The following is a 7,878-nucleotide window of genomic DNA, read 5'->3' as shown; positions in this document are numbered from 1 at the left end:
TCAGACCCCACTTGGAGTACTGTGCTCATTTCTGGTCGCCTCACTGTAGGAAAGAGGTAGAATCAATAGAAAGGGTGCAGAGGGAATTTACAAGGATGTTGCCTGCCTTGGGGAGGCATGCCTTATGAGAATGGGTTTTGAGAACTCGGCCTTTTCTCCTTGGAGCGACGATGGATGAAAAGTGATCTGATACAGTTGTCCAAGATAATGAGAGGCATTGTTCGTGTTGATAGGCAGAGCCTTTTTTCCCAGGGCTGAAATGGCTAGCACGAGAGAGCATAGTGCTTGGAAATAAGTACAGGGGAGATATCAGGGGTAAGTTTTTTTTTACGCAGAGTTTGGTGAGTGCGTGGAATGGGCGGCCGGCAACGGGGCTGGAAGCGGAAACGGTATGATCTTTTAAGAAACTCCTAGAATGGTATACAGGGCTCAGAGATATAGAGGGCTATCGGAAATCCTAGATAGTTCCAAGATAAGATAATATTCGGCACAGCTTTGTGGGCTGAAGGGCCTGTATTGTGCTGTGGGTTTTCTGGTGTTGTATGTTTGTATGATAACAACAAAATCAAACATTAGCCGGAGGTGACATGGAGTTAAGAAGCTGTAGGTGCAAATAGACTTTGTTGTACGAGCTATCTGTCGATAATCATGGGGATATATATATATATATGTATATATTCATGTAGACAGGATAATAGATCAATATAAATATTAGGATAAATATAACAGGATAAAGGTGATAGATCCTAAGAGAGATAAATTGTAGAATGCTTCCAAATAGATTTTCTGGAATTGCAACCTTCGAAATATTTTTATGTGTGGATAGACTGGATGTGGAGAAGATATTTTCTATAATAGATAAGTCAAGGGCTCGAGAGCACAAATTCAGAATTGAGGCATAACCAAATAGAATAGACATAAGGAACAATTCTTTTACACAGGGAGCAGGATCGGTAGAATTTCTTGCTACAGACGGTTGTCTCTGCTTAAATTTAAGATGTGGAATTAATCGCTACAGACAACTGTGTATAACAGGTCATTGTTGAAACTTAAGCCCGAGTTTGGTGTGTTCTTGATTAATCAAGGTGTCAGAGGATACGGGAAGAACGCAGGAGGATGGAGTTTTGCGGGATACAAGCTGAACTATCACATGATGGCAGAGGAGGCTGGATAAGGATAAGGAAAGTGCCAAATTCTGCAGGTGTGCCTTCTGGTCTTGTTCTTATAATTTTTTTTTCAGAGCGCTTGAGCATTTTTTATTGCTGAAAACGCGTTTGATATTTGATTGGCACTTCCAGAGAAAGTTGCTAAATCAGAAACAATTCCGTTCCTTTATAGAATCTTTGAAAGATAAACAGATGTATTGAAAGTGAAAGCCGCTAACAGAGTCGCAGGTCTCCCTTCCCCTAACAATGACACTTACCAAGAGCGTTGCGGACTTAGGGCGCAGACCATTGTTGAGGATCCCTAACACCCGTTCAACAGTCTCTTTACCTCTCTACCGTCAGTACGAATGAACTGAAGCACTGGCACTGGGTCTGGAGACTGGGTAACATTTTCTTTACTCGGGCTCTGAGATTAGTGAATATCTTCCTACCACCGAGCTGTTGTCACCCGGCCAGCGAGGTGCTAGCTGTTTATTGTATGGTTTACTGATTACTATGTACCCATGGTGAACATTACACATATTTTGAATTTTATTTTAAATTCATATTTGTGGCAATATTTGTTTAATGCCCTCTGTGTGGTTTTCTGATGGGTGAGCGTACGTTGGTCCAGAGGAAATGTGTTAGGTGTGATTGTATTTATGTAAAGTCAATTGACAATAAACTTAAACTTCAGCGTGACACATAAATATGCAGATGTTGAGGGAAAGGTTCCTTATGCCGTTAATCTGCATTAGAGAGGACCGGTAAGATGGCCAGCATGGTCAGGACTGGCTTACACCTGTACGTTATCCCCTTCGAGCTATTTCTTCGAAGTACTATCTCAAATCATATTTATTTACTTTTCCGCAGATATTGAACGTCTCTGCTACACGATGCACTGCACTTGAACATATGGAATACAGAATGACAAATAGAAAGCGAAGAACAACAATGGCGCGAGACTGAGCCTGAGCACGAAGGGATGGAGTACAGAAGGAATTAAAATGAGAAATATCGCGAAACAGTGAGGAAGAAGGTTAGAGTAAGGTATGATGACAAATTCTTGTCAAGCGGCAGCTGAATTTAAATCGCAATAATTTCTGGCAGAAGACGTTGAACGAGATATTTCATGTAAAAGCTGAAAGAGAACAGCCTTAACACGAAACATCAGAAGCAGTTGTCGAAAGAGAGACGACATCGTAATCGGCTTTTATTGTTGGACAAGCTTCATTCCCTTGCTCATTTAATGATTTTGAAATTAGGACAAAGGGATATTTCACCATATTCTTTACCTGCTCCCTGAACTTCGTCTGTGTTCATGCAGCAGCTGAAAAGCTGGAACATGAATCCCAATTCTTGAAGAAAATCCGGAAAGTACGCTGGCCTCAACCCCATAAAGCGGAGCCGTGTGTTGATAGAGGAGAACATGAACAGTGCCCATAGCAAGATAAAATTACCAGAAATGGCAAACAATAAAACGATGGATTTCATTCTGCTCGCCATCTCGGAATCTTGTGGAGTATCTGCAGTACTCTGACCACGGAGCCGCCTCCGGGCCCTGCTCGCCACTTTAATCTGCCTGACGGTCAAGGTGTTGAAAAGCAGGATCAGAGAAATTGCTGCCCCAGGGGTCAGGATATAATGAAGGAGTTCTACCGATCCCCAGGCAGACGAATTCTAAATACCGTACCTTGTGTTACAAAGCCACGGGAAATTCCAGAGTATATAATTACCAGTGAACATAAAATACTAGAAGATATTCTTCAGACAGCTCACAGCAGTGACCGTCCCCAGAACCACAATCGCCTTTCGCGCGGTGCAATGCGTTGCTCTCAGTTTCTGGCAACAAATAGCGACGAAGCGATCAAGGGTGAAAGAGACGGTGAACCAGACGAAGCAATGTGTGGCTGCGAACAGAAGGACGGCGTGTATATCACATATGCGGATTCTGGCCACTAATTGATATTCTCGGTAATAAACAATGGGAATCTGTCTCCATATCAGGTCCAGGATAACGAACAGCAGATGATTCACAGCCATGGCCACCAGGTAGCGAGTAATGCATTTGGAGAGACCGCATTTTCCACGGGATAGGTCTACGATCGACAGCAGGTTAACGGAGGGGAAGGAAGTAGAACAATATTATCCGATGCTACAAAACATTCATAGGTTTGTTTCAATGTCTGTTTTTTTTTAATTCAGAAAATCTGCTAGTAAGACTGCATGTGTGGAAAAAGAAATGAGTAATCGTTTCTGTTCGATCCCAATTTGAACATAGTCGAGTCGTGCTGCCGCCAAAGAAAACAATGTCCGTGTCATATGCCAGAGATAGTTAAGCAGTTTTCCATTCTGTTTCGGATTCCAATCCTAATTCGGAAACTGATTAATCATATATTGCGATCAGATATATCAAACCGGATATGATCAGATAATTTTATATAAATTTCATAACTTTATTTCTTAATGAAATCTGTTTTTTTTATTGATGAGCTTGGTACGGTTAGATATCTCAGAAAGCAAATACTCTTCCTGGAACAGTTCTAAGCTATCTTCTCAAGAAAGGTAGTGACGACGTTTCGGGCCGAAACCCTTCATCAGGAGTCCTACCTCCTCCCATATTTGCTGTCTGGCCTGATGAGTTCTGCCAGGATTTTGTGTTTTCATTTATTTCCAGTATCTGCAGATTCACTCGTATTACAGAGAAAAATATGTTGAACACAATGTCATATTAAAATGTATAAAGTTCGTCGAAATTCCAGAACAACAAAGTGAGAAATTTGGTTAAAAATCCAACACTGTGGGGCAAGGCAATTGCGTGAAATTTATCGGGACCGTTGGATAGAAGTCTTCCAATGAAGAGGATGTGTTTCATGATGGAATGAATGAATATACCTGCACAGACAGGCAGTGTCCTGAGATAAATAAATTGAGCATCACAGGATTGAGCTGTTCTCGCATCAGCAGCTGAGTTGAACTGAAAAATAAAACTCGTATCACATATTGTTACTATTAAAAGAATATTGTTAACAGAGCTGGTTTGCCAGTGGAGTACCAGTGTCTCACCCACTCTACCTGCCTTCACTGCTGGTGATAAAAAGCTGTCAGTAGTGCCATCTTTTAAGTATCTGGGGAGCATTCTCTCTGAGGATGGCGGCATTGACAACGGCATCCGGAGCCGCATTAAACAGGCATCAGCTGCCTTTGAGAGACCTCGGCGTAGAGTCTTTCAGAGCAGGAACCTTCGTCCCTCTACAAAGGTTGCCGTATACCAAGCGATCTGTGTCACCACCCACATTTATGTCTGTGAAGCTTGGGTAACCTACAGCCGTCACATCAGGTCCTTGGAGCGCTTGCACATAAGCTGCCTTCTGCGCATCCTGGGAATTACCTGGCGTGAGCGGGTGCCTCACACTGAAATGCATGTGAAGACAAAAGGCAGAAGTATTTGAGGCCATGATTACTCAGCGTCAGCTGCAGTTTCTGGGGCACGTGATCAGGATGCCCACATGTCGGCTAGCCCGCAGAGTGTTATACAGCCAGCTACATCATAGTCGACGCTCAGCTGGAGGGCGGATGAAGCGCTATGAGGATCAGATAAAGAATGCTTTATGAAACTGAAAGATCAGACCTGCAGACCTGCAGGATGCTGCTGCTGACCGTATGACCTGGCGACAGCTCTGTAGGGATTGGGTTCGTATTCTGGAGATGGAAAGAAGAACCGGATGACAGTAGAATAGAGCCAGGAGAAATGCAGCCATGGTTGCTATCACTACCAAGACTACTACGTATACATGCCCACCCTGCAATAGAGCTTGTAGATCCAGGATAGGATTGCATAGTCATCAAAGATCTCACCATTAAAGGAGTGGACGTCGTCATCGAATTTAAATGGGCAATCGAAGGAGTAGAAGAGAGAGAGAGAGAGAGAGAGAGAGAGAGAGAGAGAGAGAGAGAGAGAGAGAGAGAGAGAGAGAGAGCGTCTGTGTGTTTGAGTGTGTTTGAGAGGGAGAAGGAAGGGAACGAGTGACAGAGGGGAACGAGAATAGTGTGGTGGAGAATTTGTACAGACAGTCTGTAATATGACTAGGAAGCAAAGCAATACACAGGTAAAGACAAAGCAAGCAATTTAACATTGTTAAGTAGTTTAGAAATTTTGCAGCACACGGTTATTCCTCCTGACATTTATGACCTGAATGCTCATGACAATGAACTTGAGCACGAAATGAAAATTTGAGTCGCAAGTTCATCCCCAACATTGAAGTCCAAACAATGTTTCTGCCCAGGATTGAACTGGGGAACTTTTGCGTGTGAAGCGAACGTGATAACCACTACACCACAGAAACGGTGCAAAGCGCTCATTGCTCAGCGCTGTTGAACAATGACCAGAGGAAGCCCCTCCCCACAGCAATAAGAACAAAACATTGCCCACCGTTCCTCTCAGCTTTCAGTAACAAGTATTAAATTTGTTCGACGTTATGCAGTGACATGCGTTAACAATTTCCTGTGAACTTTCGACATGCAACATGTAACTGAATTATGTTGCATACATAAAGCAAGGAATTAAAACATTTTCCTCTAGCTTCCATCTGCAATCTGGGGGATTGTTGATGCAATCTGCAATCTGCAATCTCAAACGCAATCTCATTCTATTGTCAATGAGCAACTCGGTAATGAATCTTTGCTGCGTTCAAAGACACCAGCGATCTTCAGCACTCTTCAGAGATGATCTGTCCGGAGTCAATGGTCACTTAACCAGGACCTGTGATACTCATCAGCTGCTCATGCGGCCATCCTCAACCAGCTCCCATAGCTACACGTGACCCTGATCGGTTGGGTGGAGGGGGAGTAGTGGGTTTAGTAGGTCGGGTATCCGGGCCCAACAGTGACATGCAGGCGAGCGGAGGAAAGGAGCGGCTTACATCTCTTTTACTTGGTCTATTTGCAGGAAAGTAATTCCTGTCATTTTTCAGTGGATTTTTGGATAAAGAAACTGAACTATGAAAGCATGTGCGGCTTGTGTGCAGAGCTGCAGATAATGAAAGAGGCCGGGGAGCCTAGTATAGGATATCCATTCTGCATCATCTACAGCTTTAAACAGATGTATTTTCTTCTGACGTCCGCTGTTGTGAATAATATAGTAAATACAATTGTTTCCATATAATGGATGCATTTAAACATACGTTTAACGTATTTAAATACTCAAAATATTTCAAAGAATGCTGCAAATTGGTGCTGAGATTTGTGCTGTCTCAACAAGGCTGTGTAAAACAACAAAGAATTATTGCACATCACAAACCAGATTAATTACAGTCAGAAATAAATGCGTCAATTCAAGGTAGTCTGCTGACGTCACAGGAGGGTTTTTCTCTCTCTTATTAATACTTTACTAATCCTTTCAGTCACTTCCCCCAATTTCAGCGACAGCAGCCTCTCCTGCAACGGACAGAGATCAGGAGCTGCACAAAGAGGAGATTGAGGGCAGACTGGCTTGTTCTGTGATGCATCAGAATCTTGGAAAGTCAACTTGGAATATAACAGGAGATGGGAAAAATATCTTCTGGAAGGTTCCATATATTTTTATAGATATTAATTAGATAACGTTAGATGATCGAGTCTCACATGCCTTCAGAGCCATTGAAGTGATTTTCTTCCCCATCCTCGATATAATTGCTCTTCCCGGTGAGTCTCTTTCAGGGGGAGATGGAGCAGGGGGATAGGGGAAGCTTACCTGGAATTGAAACGCTCAGATCGAGCCGTCATGCAGAGGATGTATCCAACAGTGGGAGAGTCCAGGACCAGAGAGTGCAGCCTCAGAATAGATGACTGCCTCTTTCAGAACAGAGCTGAGGGGGAATTTCTATTGTCAGATGCAATGTGTCTGACGACCTCTTTGACACAGACTTTTACTGACATTAAATGATTAGATGTACTGTATTTAGAGCGGAGGTTAATAGGTAATTCATGGATAGGGACATCAAAATATAAGTGGGGAAGGCAGGAGAACGGTGTTGGTAGGAAATACATCGGCCATGATCGAATGGCTTATGACCGTGTGCTGTGATCAGGCTGTCTCACCTAATGCTCTGAAGGGCTGCTGCTGAGTTTCCGGCTGCATGTTAGTCCCGCGCTCCCAGTCCGGAAGGGGGCGAGTCGAAAGGAGGATCTCCGGGTCGGATTGTTCCTGGTCGTGGTCAAGATGGCCGTTCACGGGTCTAGGTGACGGAAGATGAAAGGGCGCTGCCGGAGCCGAAGGCCTGCCCCTTTTCGGAGCACACGACCGTGCCTGGCTCTCCTTCGAGAGGGAGCACGGGGTCGTTGCGGACACATTGTCGAATTTCCGTGCCGGTGGTCACGGCGGCGGAATGACTGTTTTAAAGACGGCAGCAACCATATAGTAATTTTGAATGTAGCTACTGTTTTGTAAATATTTATTATCTTGTGTTCGTGTGTTGTAAATAAACTTTATTGTTAAAGAAAGTTAATGCTCTGGACGGAAGGTTCATAATTCTGATGCGTAAACTTACAGAAGATTGTCGCACACAGCAGCCTGTCAAAGAGAGTTGAAACTTTACATTTTGGCAGGATTCTTTTGCAATTAACCTGTGTCCCACTTCCCATTGTTTTCATGGCTAATCGGTTCCTGAACATTATCCAGGTCTTTCCGCTATTAGGATATTCGGACGTATCGAACATATTATCAAAAAGGTTAATCGCATTTCGGCTCAAAACA

General features: G+C 43.5%; 1 non-coding gene across 1 annotated transcript; it reads right to left on the bottom strand.

Annotated features, from left to right (window-relative positions):
- Window positions 1-5,418: 5,418 nt before the first annotated feature.
- Window positions 5,419-5,491, bottom strand: trnav-cac (transfer RNA valine (anticodon CAC)). The gene has a single exon. It is a non-coding gene; the product is annotated as a tRNA-Val (tRNA).
- Window positions 5,492-7,878: the final 2,387 nt, after the last annotated feature.

This window comes from Hypanus sabinus, unplaced genomic scaffold, assembly GCF_030144855.1.
Source record: "Hypanus sabinus isolate sHypSab1 unplaced genomic scaffold, sHypSab1.hap1 scaffold_661, whole genome shotgun sequence".
NCBI lineage: Eukaryota > Metazoa > Chordata > Chondrichthyes > Myliobatiformes > Dasyatidae > Hypanus > Hypanus sabinus.
Note: the sequence above shows the minus strand (reverse complement) of the source record. Positions and strands in the feature narration are given on the sequence as shown.